Source organism: Talpa europaea (assembly GCF_964194135.1).
Source record: "Talpa europaea genome assembly, chromosome: 14".
Taxonomy (NCBI): Eukaryota; Metazoa; Chordata; class Mammalia; order Eulipotyphla; family Talpidae; genus Talpa; species Talpa europaea.
The window spans coordinates 11,194,260-11,214,551 of record NC_140082.1 but is presented as its reverse complement, the minus strand read 5'-3'; the positions used below and the strand labels follow the sequence as shown (position 1 = coordinate 11,214,551).

The window sequence follows — 20,292 nt, the reverse complement described above, 5'->3', positions numbered from 1 at the left end:
TATTAGGTCTTACCCTGTTGTCTTGGAACTGATAACCCCATTGTCATGTCTGATAATCATTCTTCTCCCAATGGATTGGAGCCTGCTGCCTTTAGAACTCCAGAGTTGACAGAACTGAGCTTGAATTCTGAATCCATTTCTTACTAAAGACCATGAACGAATTATGTCATCTCTCCAGGTCTCATTTTTTTAATCACTCCATTGTTCAGCAAATATGTGTAGAGCGACTACTGTGTGCCAGGCACTCACTGGGGGCATCAGAAGGTACCTTAGACCTGTGGCGAGTTTTTGGGCCTCAGTGGCCCTGCTTTGGGCCAACCCTGTTTGGCTGGATGTATTGTTATCTATTCTTTCCCTGCTTTTCCCTTTATTGCACACTAATTGTATCAAAGTTATTTTCTATTGACGGTCTTACACATTAGAGTATGTTTTGTCTTGAGGCAGCAGAACCTATTTAGAACAGGCAGGTTTGGGGGTCCTGGGGTATCCCTCCTTCTTCCTGGTAACAATTAAAGACCTAATTAAGATGATGTCACATTGGAATAGGGTTGCTTCCCCACCCAGTCCAATATGATGGACGTCCATATAAAAAAAGGGGAATTTGGACATACATGTGCTTGCAGAGAGGATGGCCTGTGAAGGTGCAGGCAGAGATCGGGTTATGCTTTTACTGGCCAAGAAATGCCAGGGAGTGCCACAAACTGCCAGGTGGGAAGCCAGAACAGAGCCTTCCTCCCCTCTTAAAAGGAACCCTCCCTCCTGACACCTTGATCTTGGACTTACAGCCTCCAGCTCATGAGCTGATAATGGTCTGTTGTTGAAGTCCCTGAGTTTGTGGTGCTTCGTTATGACAGCTGAGCAGACTCAGCCAGTGTGGTCAGATACCCATGACTACGCTCATGGAACAGCCTGCCTCTATCGTCTTTGACTGTGAGGCCCACAACATCCTTATGAAATTAATTTTGTAGTAAGTGACAGGCGGATGGTCTGCGCCGCAGTTAATAAAAGGGGCTTGAATACTGTGTACCAGGCTCTGGGCTGGACACTTATTATGTGTCCGATTCTGTATCAGGTGCTTTATTATGTGTCAAGTCTTGTTCAAGGTACTGGCAGTACAAAGGTGAACGCCTCTTACAAAGAGTTCACTGTTTTTGCCTCTGCCTCTTGCTTGTTTTGTTGTAGCAATTAAGAGGCTGGCAAGAGATTTATTTGACTGTTTATGCCCTTATTTTAAAAATGATTAGAGGCAGAACATTAAAGCAGTGAGAAAGGCAGGAGACAGGAAGAATAAGACTGACAAAATCAGTTAAGGCAAGTCTCAAAACCCATGCTGCAGTGATCTCGTGCACAAACGTGACCAGAGCATCTTTGTGGCCAGTGCAGAAAGGGAAACAATGACCATAATAGTTAAACAAACACGGGCCTTTTGAGCGATGCCCAGCTGTTTCTGGTGCTGAAACTAGGAAGAGACTTCTTTCAAGAACCTATACGGGGAGGCCACTGTGAAAAGCTACGTCAGTAGTAAACCTCCAGATGCAAAAGGTGATGGATGTTTTTGTCTGTTCACATATGGGAAGGGCTAGTGAGCTGGTGTTGGCCAATTTTAACAAGCAAGCAAGTTCTCTGTTGGAATTGCAGCCCCCTTTCAACCAAGCAGTCAGCCCAGCTGCTCAGTCTTCTGGAAAGACCCGGGTGAGAGATGAACAGAGCTGTGGGGGAGGGTCTGGGCCCCCCTGTCAGACACTCCAGTCTATTCTGGGAGCTGTGAAGTGCTCCCCTGGTACCACGGAGACCCATTTAAACATGCTTAATATTTTAGCCAATTCCCATTTAATTCCCTGTATGTTCCCTACATTTTCTTCATCATTATTGCTGATTACCAGGCTATTTGTGTGAAGGGAGCTATTTGCAGGGAAGAGCAGTTTTTGCCTTTAAATCCACTCACCCGGAGGCCTCCTGCTCACTGCTTTCCACAGTGTAAAATTCCCCTGGCTCACATCGCGAGGGAACAACGAGGAGCAGAATAATTAACTGCGTCAGGCAAGTGAAGGAAGAAGCAGGTTATAAAATGGAAAGTTTCCTCTACTCAAGGCAACTTCCTCTTACCCGATGCGTGGGGGCGGGTTTTTATGTTTAAGGGACATATGTTCTCTGTTTGGGAGTCTGTATGTCAGCTGACGAAAGAATGCTCACTTCAGAGACAGGAATACTCTCAGTCGGGCTTAGGTGGGACAGATCGAAAGCACAGGTGTGAAGCAGCTTGGCTTCCACTCCCAAACACCTTTGGACTTGATGGTCAGGAAATACAGTGGTGAGGCTGGCAGGGGTCAGCCTTTGGATGGGATCCACTTTCTTAGGCAGGCTCGAAATCTCTCAGAACCAGAGCCTCTTCCTCTTCAAATGGGGTTGAAGAAGAGTGTAGAATATACCACCCCCCAAACATGTGTTTCTGGCATTTGGATTATATTGGGTTATTTTTGAGACTGCAGACAGAAGAGCAGCTCTGAAAAATCTAGTAGAAGTGGCTGTTTTGCAAGGGAGCACTTATGTTTATAAGGGAAATTTCCATTTGAAAGTGAAGGGTGGGGCCCCCCAACATGTTCAGATTGGCCTTTCCAAGATAAGTCACTTTGATGTGGGTTATTTTGAGCCAAAGTCAGTTGAAACCCTTGCAGACTCACAAAACATTTTTACCATTCCCTTAACTACCAAAAGAAATGAAAATTTGGGATCATACCCCGAATTAGAGTTACTACCAGGAATAACCTTTCTAGCTGAAAAACACATGGAGGAAATAATTACAGATCCTCTGCTCCTAACCACATGCATCTTAGTCATTCTTTTTGAAGTCCCCAGCCCCTACCCCATTCTTTAGTTCAAGGATATATACCCCAGTTTTGCCTCAGAGTCTTTGGAATTCTCACTTCTATGTAGATTCTGTGTATGTGCGGAATTAACTTAATTTTTCTCTCCTCTATTCTGTCTGTTAATTAGACTACTTGATCAGTCTGAGAAGAACCCAGAAGGGTACAGGGTAGTTTCCTCTCCTGCTTGGCCGGCTGAAGGAATATTGGCAGATAGGACTTGAATGGAAATTTGAAAGAAGCTTGCTCTGTGGGGTCCAGGACAAGAGCAAACTACCATCTTGCTGAACTGGGAAGTGTGAGAAAGGCTTGAAATAGACTTGAGTCTGGCTAATCTCAACCTAGGTTAAGCAGCCCAAAGTTGAACCTACAGACAATGAGTAAGGAAGAAATATTTATGGAAAGTCACTGAGTTTGTTACACAGGGTTATGATGAAAATAGCTGACCGGTATCTCATCCATTGTAAGTTGCACCATTATTTTATGAGCCACAAAGAGGGGAAGAGCCATGGCAACTAAGGTAAGAGATGATTATATTCTGCACCCCCAGTTCAGAGATGTTAAAATGTGAAGAAAAGAATTTTTTCTCTGAGATCAGATAAAACATAATGTTAAGAATGAAATTGCCTCAACCCTGAGAAAAGGTGGTTTGGAACAAGATCTGGAAATTAATAGCCCCTTCTGAGAAGTAGCTAGCATATCTGATAAAATATTTGAGCAACTCTCTGATGAGATGAAAAGTCCTTTCTGGGGTGCTAGATTTACCCACACAGCTGGCCAGCAGACTTGGAAACAAGGCTAATAGCCTTTAACCAGCCAGTGCTCCCTACCTTCTTGCTATTCAAAGTGTGGTCCCTGACCCAGCAGCATCAGTATCATCTGGGAGTGTGTTAGGAATGCACAGTCTCGGGTGCCCTTCCAGACCTCTCCAATGAGAATATGGATTTTAACGGGATTCCCTGGGTGATATTCACATATACATTGAAGTCTGAGAGGCAGAGGTCTGCTGCCTTTTCCCCCTATTAAAAACAAAACCAAAAAAGCTCTCTCCAGAAAGAAATCTTCCAACTGGCTTTATTAGAAGCCTGATTCCCTTGTCTCAAGTTTGAAATAAAACTTTGACACATACCAGCAATCAGTTCATCTCAGAAGGCTCTTTAAACCTATTTGTTGTAGACATGCTTACCCTTGGAGGGCACTCTGCTTGCACTACGTCTCCCATTATCCAAATCAGCCTCCACCCCCAGGGCCCCCAAGGAAACTAGGACTGAAGGCATCTAACACAGACAGTCCCAGCTGTCTGCACAGGAGCCCTGCAAGCAGCTGGGAAGTCTTGGGAGATGCTGAAGGGAACTCAAGCTCAACCCTTCCATTATGGGGGACACGGGATTCACCACTGCAAATCACTTTGTTAAAAACTAACAGCCCAGATGTACTTAACAACAACAACAAAATCTTTTAATGTTCTTATGGCTCTGCATCCAGCTGGTTTTCACTCACATTTTCCGTCTCCTCTGCCTGCAAGAAATATGGGGCTATAAAGCCAGGGGTGCTTGGATGGGAAAGCAGAATGACATTAAGATGAACAAACACTCCTTGCAATCCGATGTCCTGCTCTTGCAGAAGGAAATTGCCTACACGGGAAATTTTCACTTAACAAATTTTACTGTTTTCAAATAATAGCAAATAAATCAGCTTCTTCCCAGATGTGAAGGCTGGGAGAGCCCACTTCATCTGGCTTGCTCACACTTTGCTCTGTCAGCCCACCCAGACATATTGATTTCAGAGGAGGAGAGGGCAAACGTGATGGAATGAAGGGATCTGAAACACCATCCTTAAATTCTTGATTTTTTTCAGTCAACCTACACAGGCAAATTAATAACGCAGCCCCTGTTCAAACGCACAGAGCAAAAATATTTTGCATTTAAATTCCCGCATTAGAATGCCCTGTTTATACAATAACTTAATAAATCTAGCCTGGCTCCCAAATTGACAAGAAGGTGAGAATCATTCATTAAAATGCAAATGCAATTGAGATGAAATTTGGAATACATTTATTACAGTAATTGAACTTCAGTCAACTGTAGTCACAACACAGATTTTGAACTGCCTTTCAGACAAAAGGACGCGTTGTATTTTCCCCCTCCCCAAGTTAATATCTTTGTCAGCATGCAAATTAAAGCCATTTCCTGAGTGCTAATGATTTGCAATGGAGGATTTCACTCTCCTTTATAGGGCAAGATTGCCAGAGATAAAGGTCAACTGCATACACAAAAGATTGCTCTGGTAGCATATTGTGTATACAGCAAATTGATTGCAAACATATTCTGAGTGCTTATTGCAACCACATTCTTATTAAATCACATCTGAATACCTCTTTACCATCCCTTGGTCATTTGCTAATTGTGATGCCCAACAATGGGGAAATTTTCTGAGTCAGGATTTCACTTCTCAGACCAAAAGTTTCCAATGGGATGTCTCGCTTTTCTGAAGGACTCAGCCCAAAGGGAAGGCCCCCTTCGTGGCTTCTTTTTGATCATAAATCAGATGGAAGAAAGATGCTACTGGGACTGTGATAAAGGGACAGAAAACTTGACTCTCCATGGAGAAGTGACTTTAGCTTTTTCAGTTTTGTTCTTTCTTGTTCCTTTGCAAAATTCATGTGGCATTACTGAAGTCTGGGCAAACAGCGCACTGTTGGAGTGCTTTGGCAAAGGTACCAGTGTGCTGTGCAGAAGTCACTCTAAGGTAGCAAAAACAATTTCCTTCACTTGCAAAATGAAGAGATTACTTCTGTTTTCTTTACTCTCTTTATAGGCATTAATTGATCATGAAGTCAATTAATTGATCATGTAAAATATCACCTGTCTTCTGTTGCCACTACCTATCCAGAAACAGTCATTTATTACTTCTATTATTCTATTTTTTAAAAGATTTATTTATTTATATATACAAGAGCTGGGGTGCGGGCCAGAGGTGCGGGGTGGGGCTGAGAGGATTCACCAGAGACAGCATGGGGAGCAGAACAGGCAGATTGACTGAAATACACTGCTGAGTGGAGCAGCAGGAGAGACAGGCGAGGTCTGCTGTGCCATGTGGGTCAGCTCCCTGGCTGGGGATCGAACTTGTGCTGCAGTGGCTGCTGATAGCTTCATAGTGCTGAGACTTAACCCCTTGTGCCACCAGGGAGGTCTATTACCTCTATTATTCTTTGTAGCTTCTTACCTGGTCTTTCTCTCTCCCAATCTATTGTTCACCTGTCTGCCACAGGTCTCCTAAAATACAAGTCTCATTTTGCCATCAGAGTGCTCCACATGTTAGAGGAACAGTAAGGAGCAAACTCCAGTGAGTGAATGATGTTCTCAATGGACTTCACTACCATCTCCTCACTGAGGATATCTCAGGCACCAAAGACTACACCTTCCAGTGTGCCATGAACCTGACTTCCTGAACAGAGGACCTTTGGGAACTCTGGGTGGAGTTAAGCAGCCATGTATGGCTTAAAACGGAACACGTGTGTATTTACTCTCTTGCTTTTCCTGCTTCAGTTTGCACCCTGGTGTCTCAAGTCAGACAGTGCTGATGGTAGGGTGTGTTGACCAGTTAATCTCCCCCTCTCTCATTCCATATTCTCATCCCCCTTGTAAATAAACCTTTTTTAAAAAGTTTCTCTCTGCATGCCTACTTTTGGGGCTTGTCCTGAGTACTTAAGTACAGGAGTAAGGACTCACAACTCAAGAGATCCCGGTTTTTCCTGGGGTTTACCCTGTGACACAAACCCTTCAGAGACTTCCCACTGTCCTCAGAATGAAGTCTAGACTCCTTTTCATGGAAACACTTCCTTTAAGATCTGGGCTTTATCTCTACATCCTCAGACATTCATTTTCATCTCTCTGCCTTCAAAATGACTTCTTCCTGCAGCACCTTCTCCCCCTTCTTCACTTGGCTGAGTTCAAGTCTTGGGGTGAAACTGTCCACTGTTGACCAGTACTGTGATTTTTCCCCTGACCCCAGCTCCAGGGTAGCTCAAGTGTCTCCTCTGTGCACCCATAGTTCCCCATGCCTGAGTGTTCCCCATTTTTTAACTCCTTGCACTATATGGTGATTGCTTATGTCCTTGTCCACTTTTCCAGGTGGACTGTGGACTCCTTGAAGACAGTGGCTGGCAGAGCATAGGAAATCAGCATTTTCTGGGTTTCCTTCCCTATTCCTTTTTTCCTCCAAATGGTAGAAAGTGTCAGTTGCCTCCCTAGTATACAGTTCTGCAGATTTTTTATAGCAATAGACCACATTATTTAGGGTATCAAAATTCCTGGATTAAAAAAAATCAATACAACAAAACAAACAACAACAAACAGAACTACATCGCCATCATCAACAATATCACAGTTGTCATGAAGGACTGCTGTTACAACTCTGGCTTTGCACACAGCTAGATGGGTGGTTTGGGTCTGAGCCCCAGATACTTCTGGGAAGAGGAAATTGGTTTAGATGGTGAGCTTAGGGGGTTCCCTTCCCTGAGGATGGCAGAGTGAGCCATCTAATTAGGCCACAATTATTCTGGGATTTGGTAAATTGCATTATGCAATAATTCATAAAGGTCTGTGAATCAACTGTACATAGTGGTGGTAGGATAAACACTTGGTTATCATGTAAGTAATAAAATTTATTAAATTAAAGGGTTGGGGAATTAACCTCTACTCTTATGAATAAGATATTACATGCTGGAAACTTCTAGTTATTTGAAGTAGTTTTCTTTTCTAGGTTCTTCCTTTGTTTAATCTCTAATCTTCACAAAAGACAATGAAAAGGGTAGAAAGCAGAAAGAAGAAAAAGAGAAATGAAGAATTGAAATAACTCACATCACAATCTGAGAGATGTTTTAAAGGGAGACACTGCTAATAACAGCATGTTATAATCAGACCTATGGGTTTAGGCAAAAGTGGGATGGACAGGAATGTCAGGTAGCGAGCCAGCTTCTAATTGTGACTCTGCCAATGACTGGCTGTGTGATTTAGGCAGAAAACTTAGCCACCCTTATCTATTAACTAGATGATAAAAATGACCACTACTACCCACCCCCCCCACCAGAACATGCGTAAATACCAGTTATCACCAGAACATGCGTAAATACCAATTGGCGACACTATGGAAAGGCTTTCCTACCAAAATTCTTTAATGTCTTAAAACAATTCCCCCAGGCAACTGTGAGTAGCACTGTCAGCCCAATCCCATAGTGAGGAAACTGAAGTACTGAGAGGTTCTGTGCGTAATGCCAGGTTACCCAGATGGGGCAGAGTCCAGGCTGGACCAGGCCTCAGCCTGTCCTCCTTGTCTGCTCTGTAAGATCATACTATCTTACCTGATTTGCTGTGGAAGAAGAAAAGTGAGGAAACAGAAGTGAAAGCATTTTAAAAAAAAGGTCCTGCCAACATTAGCACATTCAAGAAGTGGAAATTCAAAGCTGCTTTATAAAGTGACAGGAGTGGGCCTCGCCCCCTAATCACATTACTGCTGACTGCCAGGGCCGCAATTAGAAAAGCAAGCCCTCTCATCAGCACAGGAGCCACACATAGATGAGCAGGTGATGAGTGAAATTAAGATGCGAGGAAGCTCTATTTCTATGCAGAGCAGCTTGAGAGTTTGACTAAACTAATTTCTAGAAATTAAAAATTTTAAAGGCAGAGAGCATATTCTGTCCCTCACTCTGGCCCTCACCCACTCTTTGACATAGAGAAGGGACTTAATATTATTTTTGATCCTCAATAAGAAAATGGCTAGTGGATTCAGTGAACACACACGCGCGCGCGCGCACACACACACACACACACACACACACAGGATCATGTTGATGAGTTGATCTCTTGCTGAAGGTCAGTTCTATTCTTACCTAGCCCTAAAATTAGAGACCAGCATCTCCAGGCAATGTTTCTCATGATTCACAAATTCACTGTCGGTATTTATCTAATCTAAATCTCTTCACTGCTTGCCAATCTTATTTCCATGTATCCTGCCTAATTTTGGGTACACATTTAATTCCTTCCTTCCTGACATTTTCATTGGACATCCACTAGGCTGAGGCGCCATGGGAGGCTGAGGAAAGGGGCAGCGTCGAAAAGCTTTGACCTCTGCCTTCAAAGAATGTGCATTCAGGTGACATTTAAGGGCCAGAGTCTCCATTCCTGGGACTCAGGGCTTGGCATGGGGAATCACTGGCCTGACCTGACTCCGAGGCCTGGCTGAGAATTGTGGAGGGGAGATGACCCTTGGGGAGCCCACACCCTTGTTTTGCAAATGAGGAAACTGAGGCCCAGAGAGAAGAGGGGTCACAGAACAACTCAGAGCCAGACCTGAGACACTGGGGGTCTCCGGAGTCCCAGGCCAACGTGTAACTGGGTGGTTACCAGGAAAAGGGGAGGTTTCAGGTTTCCTGTCCCACCCCAGGGAGGGTGGAGCTGGGCAGGGAGGAGAAGAAGCTGGAGAGGAGCCTGGGGAAGGAAGGAAGCAGGATGGGGAGCCAGAAGGAGACCTGGAGGAGGCATGTGGAGCAGAGAGACATGTGAAGAAGCTGCTCTTGCATCTTGGTCCTGGGCTGGTTGAAACAGACGTGGGTGAGAGACCCGTGGGGATGTTAACAATGGCAGCTTTAATCTTGGTTTTGATTTTGCTCTTTTCCTCCCAGACTTGTCTGGCCATTTCTGACCCCTGGCTATGGGTCCGCACCAGGAGGTGCCTTAGACTCGTGGCAGGCTTTTCAGGCCTCAGCGGCCCTGCCTGGCTGGGCATTTTCCCATGCGGGTCAGGTAACTTCAAGAGCTTGATTTGGAAACTTTATTCTTTGTCTTTTCTTTGTAGCACACGAATTATATCAAAGTTCCTTTCCACTGATGGTCTCATGCATTAGAGTATGTTTTGTCTTGATGCTGCAGATGGCAGAACTTATTTAGAACGGGCAAGTTCGGGGGTTCTGGGGTGCCCCTCATCCTGCCTTGCAACAAAGGCACTGTCTTCTAACCCCTCTGCCGCCTTCGCTCCCACTCAAAGCATTGACAAGCATGGCGTGGTTAGCTGGGGGATGGGACATCCGCAGTCCTGGCAATGGAGTGATCAGAATGTTTTTGCCCCGTCACTCTCCTCCCCTGATGCTTCAGCCCTTCACCTCACACTCATTGTTGCCCCAAGGTGAAGATGGACCTCTCGTGAAGGGTGCAGGGCCTGCTTTATGAAGTCCTCCGGTGGCCCCCCCATCTGTGTTGGGTCCCCCGTGTGTCTTGGCTCTACCCTCCTGTGGGCTAAGAACACTAACTTTTAAAGCAAATTCTAAATCTTTTCTGTGTCCCAGAGCCAGCACCTAGGGGGATCCTAAGAAAATATGTCTTGCATGAATGACTAAACCATTTGAAATTCTTGTGCTTCAAGTCCTAATTAAGTACCTGCCTACTTTGGGGGCCTTTGACAAGACGCCTCCCTTCTCGGAGGTGGTGTGTTCACCTTTCCGCACGGAGCAGGTGTCGAGGACTGTCTGTGCGGAAGCTGAATCATGCAAACACAACAGAGATAAGTGGATGCTTTTGAGATGTCTGTTTCCACTGGGGAGCTGGAATACAGCCATGTTCGAGAAGAAGTGATCAAATGAAACAGACTCCCTGTGTGCTTCGTGAGAAAGTTATTTCTTTAGCTGGTAACGCGGACTCTGACCTACCTCTGCCCAGTGACAACAAGTGGGGTTGAAATCCCCAAAGGGAACATAGATCCAGCATTTCATATCGGCGCACATGGTGCACGCATGCCTGCTTTGACTAGTGGATTTTGCAGTCTTTAGGTGACCTCACTGCCCACACACACCCACGGACACACCCATGGACACACCCGGCCTTGTTCAAACAGTGTCCTGCCTCCAAAGCCACTTCAGATCTTGCAGACATCCCCAAATGCAAACACAGTGACCTCAAATGGCCATTTTGTCCAGGATGCCCCCCCCCCCCCCGCACCCCCGCCAGGCTGCTCCCCCAGGGGCTGGTCTGTGGTGATGAGGTCTCTCAGCCCAGGGCTGCTCTTTAATTAATGTGACTCAGCATTTGGATGAGAGGGCTGCATCTCTTCTGTGCGAAGAAGAAAAACCTGCCAAGTGTCAACAAACAGTTCTCTTTGCATCCCAATTAGAGAGATTTCTGGAAGGGAGCAGAAACCCACCACGGTTCCTGTTTCCAGGCAACTGTGCTTGGGGGTTCTGCACCTCCCGGGCGAGGGGACACTGGCGAGTCTGCCTGGTGACTGAGTCTAAGTGCCTCTCGTGCCTCCCCTCCCTGCCAGCGTGTCTGCTTACTGCATCCTATTCAGAAGCCAGTGATGGCTTGGAAGTGGTATAGAAGTAAATATCCTTGAGGGAAGTTCACAAATAGGGAAACAGGAGCTCACAGAATCCAAGCTACTGACTTAAAGTCACACCATGGGAAGGTAGCAAGGCTGGGCTTTGCACTCCTGTGTGTCTGAATTCAGGGGCCACTATCCACACCACTACGCTCGCTTTCCTGCCCCTGGGCACGCAGGCTGGCACATCACTTCGGGAGCAGGGCAGAGCCAGCTTTCAGTTCCAGGATAAGCTATTGTTTTTCTTTTCTTCTTCTTCTTCTTCTTTTTTTTTTTTTTTTCAAGAATGCAAGCCCCATCCTGAAATACCCATTATTACCTATCACTCTTAATGCCTAAACAGAGTGGTCCTTCCTAATCCTGCCACTGTGGTCATAAAATATGCATTAGCAGGGAGAGGTGTTGTGTAGAGAGTTCTGACAGTCTCCAAAGCATCTGGGCTTTTTCTTTCAAGACAGACAATGAGATAAGGTGCAAGACCACTGCCTGCTCTCTGTGGACCGTTCTGCTTGAGTGGAGCTGGGAATGGCTTGATGGAGACTAGGACGTCTTTTCATTGAGCATCTGTAGAAGGGGACGTCATAAGGGTGGGCGGTGTGGCAGTTGCTGCGGGTGGGTGGTCAGGGTCCTCCCTTCTGAATTTGTACCTGGGGTTTGCTGCCACCATCATCAGGGCCTTCGGATGGGCTCCTGGACTTGGGTGGTCGTCTGCCACTGCTTGTCTTTGTCGTGGTGCATTCAGGGGGGCTGTAGAAGACGCAACCCCTCTGTCGGCACCAGAGGCCAGCTCTCCCCCAATCACTCAGGGTCTGCTAGGCTGCCTCAGTCTGAAAGCTGACCCCTTAACTGTCTGGAGCCCCGTGATGGAGCTGTCTCCTTTCCCTCACTCTTGAAACCATCTTGGATCACTGCCTCTGCCAGTGCCTGAATGGGGCAGGGACTGGGGTACAGTCGACGGAGTCTGCAGCCACCCCAGCTTCCAGAGCCTGCCCTGACTGACCACATGCACGTGCTTTTCTTTGTCTGGGATGCCTCTCCCGATCCCCCATGTCCTTTTATCACCTGGTCATTTCCTGTTCATCTTTGTAGACCTCATACTTGTGTGTGAACTCAAGAATTCCAGGGACATGGCAGGGAAAAGGTGAAACACATGTCCTGTAAGCCTCTATCTGGTCTGTGAACCACCAGATACTCTTCCCAGGCATTTGGATTGTGCTTTTCTCTCTCCATACCCCATCCCATCCTACCCTACCTCACCCCGCCCCGCCCCGTGCCCTGAGGGCTCCAGTGTAAGATTCCAGGGTCTTGGTTAACATTGTATTCTACACCTTGTGCTTTGGGGGTGCCATTTGCCCCTGGAATGTACATTGTACAAAAGGAAGGCCCTGCCTGTACTCACCTCACCCACCTCCTAGTCCTTGTGCTTGAGTAACAGCAGACCTTCTGGAAGAGTCTGAAGGGTTGCTTTTTGGTAAATGTGCATTTTGGGCCAGCTCTCTTCAGATTGAGTCAAGCTGTTGACTCTCACCCTGCAGCTAGTGGCTTGGATCTGGCTTTATTAGATTCCTTTATAAGCTCTTCTGTTTTGATTGCTAACTTGCAAAAAACAATGTTCTCATCGGTTTCTTAAAATTCACACCCACATTCTGCCAAGAAACTCTCGTTTGGACCTAACCTGACCCAGAATGATTCCTATAAACAGTTAGATATCCTATGGGCAAAGCCAAGCATTGTCTTTAAACAGCACCAGCACCTCCAAAACTGCCTGCCTCAGATGCAGCCCCGGGGAATGCGCTCAAGCATCACTCTCAAGACCTCTCAGGCTGTTGGGTTTGACTCCTGTGTTGTTTAGCTCGAGGTGGTGAAGTGCTTCTGTGTGCTTTCTTGCTGACTTTGCTCTCATTTTCACGGGAAATGTTGGGAAGATAAAAGGCCAGGAAAGTTTCTAAGGGGTTCTCCCTGGTTTGGTGTGGGATAAGACTTTGGGGAAACTTTTCACTCCACATCATTGTCCATCTATTGCAATGATGAATGGAATACCTGGGTTCCTTAATAGAGAAAAGATTGTGTTCCACCTGCAAGGCATTTTTTTGTTTGTTTGTTTGTTTTTTGGCAAGAAGAGGGCCAAAAAGTCTCTTTGGTTAACCTCTAGGGCACTTCCTTCAGACTGAGTAGAAATAGGGCATCTTGGAAGCCCTAAAGGTAAGTTCCCATGTGGAGGAGGCTGATTGTCTTCGGGCAGGCATCCGATCACACCCTCCAGGTTCTGAGATCCAAGATGGAGTGGGTGATCCAGAAGTTAGTTAAGCAAGCCCAGTGTGGTCCACAAGCTCTTGGAGGACCTGTTCTCTCCAGCGACACCTTGTGGCAGTCAGAAGAAGTGGCAGTGGTGGACACAGTAAGCGCCAACTTGCTCCACCTCTGGGTGTGAAAGGTAACCAGGAACCTCCTGTTAGACAGTTCCTGGGAGGGGAGACACTCTCAGAGGGAGACACTAGACTTCCCGTGAATAATTCAAGCCATGACTCATTTGGCTAACTTGAAAAATAAAAGAGGTGTGACTTGAATTTCTTGCTTGTGTTCCAGAAGAAATGGTCCTTATCCAGTTGCTGGTTTCCACTTAGGGATGGGGCTGTGGCTGTGGATGAAGGTTAGCTTTTACCCAGACTTGTCTTTTCTCATTGAGCTAAGCTGTTGACTCTATTTCCAATAAAAGGAACACAAAGAACACTAATCGTGCAGGCGCCAACCCTCAGCTGTGGTGACTGTCCTTGCTTCCCGAGCACTCACTGTTGCCTTAGGAACAGTCTGCTCTTTATCGAGGCAAAGGAACACACAGCAGGGCCTTAAGCTTTTTAGGCATAGCAGTAAGATAAGTCTGGGTCCCCACATAGGTGATAAGGACACGTCCCCTAAGGGGTGGGTAGAAGCCCAGGGCAGACCAAGCGGTGGAGGGTGAGGTATAAAAACACCAGCTGTCAGAAGTATTGGCTGTTTTGATGTGTGTGTTTGTGTGTGTGCTCATGTGCTGAATGCATTTGCCTCTTAACTCACAACTTACTCATTTACATCCACCCTGTGATGTAGATTTTCTCATCATGGTCTCATCTTCCAGAGCAATGAGACTCAGAGAGATCAGCTCCTTTTTTTTATGGGACAGGGATGGAAGCACCCCAGAACCTGCCTGGTCTAAATAGATTCTGCCATCTACTGCATCAAGACAAAACATATAGACCTTTAATGGAAAGGAACTTTAATACAATTAGTGTGCAATACAGAAAAGACATAGAATATAGTTTCCAAATCAAGCACCCAAAGTTACCCATCCCCTTGTGGGTAAAAGTCCACCCAAACAGGATTGGCCCAAGGCAAGGCCTGAAAGCCGGCCCCAAGTCTAAAGCATCTTCCGGCAGGGACCGATAGAAAAGGGTTAGAAGCAGCCAGACAAGTCTGGAAGGAAAAAATCAAAGTAAAAATCAAGATAAACACTGCCATTGTCACCTCCCCACGGGTCTCTCATCCACACCTGTGTCACCCAGTCCACAACCAAAAGTCAAGTGTAGTTTCTTCACGTGTCTCTCTGCTCCACGTGCCTCCTCCAGGTCTCCTTCTGGCTCCCCATCCTGCTTCCTTCCTTCCCCAGGCTCCTCTGCAGCTTCTTTTCCCTGCTCAGCTCCACCCTCCCTTGGGTGGGGCAGGGAATCTGGGACCTCCCCCTTTCCTGGGGACCACCCTGTTACACTTTCCCCTTATTCATTTAGTTTGTGGTAGGAGCCAAGATTGGGGCTGTTTTCAAAGGCCCCAATAAATTATACTGATAAATTATCCTGGTGGGAATATATGAGGTTAGGCGAGGGGTAGGTGACTGGGAAGCTGGGAAGATGATTCTGGTTCTCGTGCACTTTTGGAATAGACTCCTGAGGAAATTAATGCCTGTTGAATTACTCCCCCAGGCATTAATTCTGGAATAACAGGGTTTAAGCTGCCTGCTGTTTTATTATTATTATTGCTTTGCTCTCATGTGGGTGGTGAGTTGGACAAATGACAGAGTGTCACTTGCCTCACAGTAGGCCAGAGACGAATTTTGGTTTCGTACCCCAAGTATTGTTCCTGAGCACTGTCCCCGTGTTCTGATATTAATTTGACAAAATTGTGGGGTCTCTGCTGTTGATTTTTTTTTATATATTTTAAATTTGACTGCAGTAACTTGGTTTACAACATTGTGTGTGGTTTAGAGGCAGAGGGTCACACCGCCTCCGATGCAGTTCACTGAAGCCTACCCACCAGCGGTTTCTGGATTTTAATATAATTTATTTTTCTATGACTTTTAAGTGAAATCATGATGTCAGTTAATTTACAGAGAAGATGCAGTGAAAGACATGGGTAAAGATTATCATCTTTTCGGGAAAAGTGGCAGTTTTTACCTGCCTTGAAAAGATGAATGGATTATGGCTATTGCCAGAGGCTCATCTGAGTGAAAACTGTCAAAACATTTACTTATAGAAGGTCTGAGATTAAAGGCTGAGCAGCATAAAGATTTTACGTCAAGAATCCTGGGGGGTAGGGGATGGTCTTGCTGGTGCAGCTGCTCTGTCTGTGGCTCAGTTGGACATTCTCAGTAAAATGAGGGGGGTTTATTTTGTAAATATTTTCATTTTGCTTTCGTAAACTGCTTATTTGTTGACAATGATGATGCTATTGGCAAAAAGTCATGTCTGGAGTATTTTCAACGTCGCACATCATATTTCTTGCTTTTCTTTCATTTCTTACAAGAAAAGTTCATTTTGTTTCAAACATTTATGAGTTAGGAACTTTTCAGCAAGAGAAAAACAATGTAAATCTAGAGGACTTCAGGTAAGGTTTGAGAGCCTTAAAGTTGTATACTGAGGAATTTATCCTAAGGAACTAAGGGATGTGACTCCAAAGACATCTCTGTGAGAACCATTTATGCAATAAGAGAACAAATAGGAAATAACCAAGAGGCCCAGTGAAGGGAATTGGTTAGATGAATTGTGCTACATTCTTCAGTGGAATATTATACAGCCATTAAGATGGTGGTTATGTTTGAGTGGAGATTTGATATTAAAGAATAATTATTATTTTTCAGATGTGATCATATTATTGTCTTTTTTGTATTTTCATTTTGCTTTCCATAAACTGCTTATTTGTTGATGATGACAATGCTAATGGCAAAAAGTCATGTCTGGAGTATAATTTTAAAGAGTCCTTATTTAGAGAGTTTAATATGTACTGATGAAATGATAAATGCTTCAGAATAAATGGGACGTCTGTTGTGTAAATGATAAAAGATTGGCTATGGCTTGATAATCATTGATCTGAGTAATGGTGCAGAGAGGTTCATTTCATTTTATTATTCTGTCTGCCTTTATATATTTCAACATTTTCATCTAAAAAGTTTAAAAATGAAGTTGTGGCTATGCATTGCCAACATGGAAGATATTTAGAATCAGTCATTAAATTGGAAAAAAATCAGGTTGCCAATTGGTTCTTGTTTTGGTAAAAAGAATACACATGTATATTTAGAAAAACACTGAAAACTGATATGCCAACATTTGAATGGAGGTTATTCCTGGGTAATGTAATTGTGTGTAGGTCTATTACTTATTTAGAGCTACTTAGCTATATTTTCTAGATCATCTTATTTGTGCATTTTAAAAAGTCATTTAAAAATGTAAGGGCTTGAGAAACTGGCAGTATCTCCGAAAGCTGAGCGTATGCAAACTCTGTGAACCAGCAACTCCACTTTCAGGTATATCCCCAGTGGAAATGTGTGCATGTGTTCAACAAGAAACATGTATAAGAATGTTCATGGCTGCTGTGTTCATCATGACTCCAAAGTGGAAACAACCCAAATGTCCATCAGGGTGCTGGATCCAGGGTGCTGGATCCAGGCTCAACACAGTGGAAACCACACAGAGATGAGCAAATCCCAGCTCCACCCACACGAAACATCAGTGAGTCTCAAAAAAATGATGAGTGGAAGAAAAATCAAGCCCAATCCTATGAAGATGCTGACTGAACAATTTCATGTATGCAAAGCTCAAAGCAGGAGAAATGTGTCTGAGTGTTAGAAGCGAGGTTAGTAACTTCTTTGGAGTCAGGGGATAACTGGAAGGGGGACATGGGGAAGTCTTTTGGGGTGTCCTGGTAATGTTCCTTTTCTTGATGTGGATGTGGAGTCCCCAATGCATTCATTTAGTAGGAATTTATTGAGCTATATGCATAGTGATTTGTCTGCTTTCCTGTAGTATGATACACTTCAATAAAATGTTCAAGAAATTACAGGGCTTAATGCAGGCAGCAGCTACCCTAAGTGGTGGATTAGTGCTTGGTTGTGTGGCCCATGATTATAGCCATTAGAGTAAAGGCTTGTTCGGCAATCCCAATAGGAAGAGATTTAAAATCAATATGGAAATCCAGTACTAACAGCTGCACTTGCACAGCTTCCTCTTATGAACTATCTTTCCTGACTTCCTACCCTCTACCCCCACCCACCCATCATACTTGTTTCAGCTGCCCCTAAAACACTCTGCAAGGTTCAGAATCTGTGATCTGGTTGACATGGTGGGTCTAAGGCTGAGCTCTGCCTGTAGCCCCCATTGGAGACAGGGAGAAATCTATGAGGTCATGACCATATCGCAGAGCATGACTGATGTCATATGCTCACCTCCACTTATCTGGCACCTACTATGTGCCAGGCAGTGTTGGAAGTGCTTTCCATGTGTTAACTCATTCAATACTCATAATAGCTCCTTGAGAGGGGAGAACATATTTTTGCAATTCCACTTTGGGAATAAGAGGAACTAGGCAGTTTGTTTACCACTATGTGGCTAGTCGGTGGGAGAGCTGGAGCCTGAACCCCAGAAGTCTGTGACTCAGAGCTTCCATGGGCTCATGAGACAGAAGCCAGCTCTGTGCTTGCTGTTCTGAATTAGGTTCCCTTGGGCTTGCTTGGCCCCTGATATTTTCAGGGATACATCTAGTCACCTTCCTTCTCTCCACTCAACATGATGCCTAAGAAAATGCCAGAATAATTCTGAAGCACTCATTCGTTCATGCAACAAATATTGATTAGGCACCATTAAGTGTGTTCCAGACAGTGTGCTAGACACTGGCCATATATTAATAAATATGGTCTCTGTGGGGTTTGGGTTTGGAGTCTTCTTTCATCCTGTGGATTAAACAACTCAACAAAATCACCAAGGTAAACACATTGAAGAAGACAACAGTAGAACAAAGAGCCTGGAGTGGGTGTGAGCTCCCAGTTCTGCTACTGATGCACTTTGTGAACTTGGGCCAGGCACAGCTTCCTCATTGGCATACAAAGCCCTCAGACTTCTGTTCCAAAGGGACTTCTCTTGATAGCATGTCTACAGGATGTTACTTGGGGATTGTTGTGCCCGAGGACAGAAGGTTCCATGGTCGATGGTGGCTCTTGCTCCTTGCTCTTAAGGCTTTTATTTCTTTACACATTCTAGTGGATGCTAAGCTGAGCCACCTCGAAAATCCTTCTTCTAAACAGAGGCTCTCATTTCTCCTGTTGCTGTCCCCCCCCCTGAGATCTTCTCCAGGAATTGCCCTCAAATAAAAGGAGTGCTTCCAGAAAGACTATGTCCCTCTTTAGAGGACATGTACACGCAGTGACTAGTCCCTGCTGAAGTGTCTGTCGGGATCCTCTCTCTGCCCGGTCGTGCTTCGTGTACTTGCTTACAGGTGTGGCTCCAAGATAATTTCCCAGAAACCAACCTGCATCAAGTCTCTCTCTCAGGATGTCCCAGGGAAATGCATCTTCAACAATTGATGCAGCGGTGGGCTTTGAAGTAGACTCTACAGTGGGGCTTGGGGGTAGATTGGTGGTCCTCAAATGGGGCGTGGGGGCTGGATAAATTGCCATTCAACTGGCAATGAGGACCTGATCAAGCCAATGCTGACTCAACACCCATCTCTTCCCAGCTCCATGTCCAATGCCACAAGGCTGACAGGTTAGAAATGGCCTTGGTGGGAGTATTTAGAACACAGAGATTAGTAGACATTACATAGCGAGACTTTTCCTCCTGCTGAAACACTGGCTGTTAAACATCAGCACACAGAGATCTTGTTTCTGGCGGTCAGTGGCGCACTAACTGCCCCTGGCAGACTGTAGCAGTGCAGTTGCTAAGAGACTCAGCAGTGGCAAACAGGATGGGGGGAGCACCAGCTGGTGCAAGACTCACGCTTCTGAGAAGTTTTGGGGGGAGGTAGAAATAACAAGGATAATTGCATTAGGTGGCTGTTATAGGGGGTGTCTATTGGTACACTGGAGAAAATAATGTACAAGTGAGAGTGATTAATCATCAATGTAAGGTGAGGCGTGAAAGCTAGTGAGTCTCTTTGGCAGATGTAATGAGAACCTCATCGATTGCATCCAGAGGGCAGATGAAACTAAGTGCCAGCTTGGGACTTAAGGATAATGGTAACAGGGCTTCAGAGGCAATTTTCTTAATGCTAGCTGGTCAAGATCATGGCCCCAGTTGGGAAGAAGTGGGACCTATGGACTTGGGGCGGGGATGTTTGGATCAATGCACTGAAAAGTCTTGACTCTCTAGATCCCCTTGATCCATCTGGGCCTGCAGAAGTGGGCCCTTCTTCCTGTTCAAGGCGAACGCTCCCCCTTCCTTTGGAAATAATGCAAAAACTCTGTCTTGCAAGATCACATATTCCTGCCCTGGGGGCCTATGCTACCTCTCCTCCTGGCTGCTGAGTCAGTATCTAAGGCTGAGTCAGAGGATAGCTGAGTCTGGGCACTCCTAGTCCTTGCTGAGGCAGAAAAGGGGCTGTGCCCTGAATCAACCATAGGCTCTGGCCCACATGCACCAGCAGCATCCGGCAGAGCTGGTTCTCTGTCTTCAGAGCTCATGCTCTTGGTTGCAACCCATGGCTAAATTCAGATACTCACAGGATGACTGGTTTCAAAACAATGACAACTACGTTTGATTGATTGATCTGTTCCTGCATTGCTCACCCCTGTCTGTGCTCACAGATCCAATGACAGCAGCAT

At 45.4% G+C, this 20,292-nt stretch overlaps 1 protein-coding gene across 1 annotated transcript in view; it reads right to left on the bottom strand.

Moving 5' to 3' along the window:
• Positions 1-20,292, bottom strand: part of CCDC60 (coiled-coil domain containing 60) — a gene marked incomplete at both ends in the record, with an annotated part of 144,996 nt that overhangs the window by 41,784 nt on the left and 82,920 nt on the right. The window lies entirely within an intron of this gene.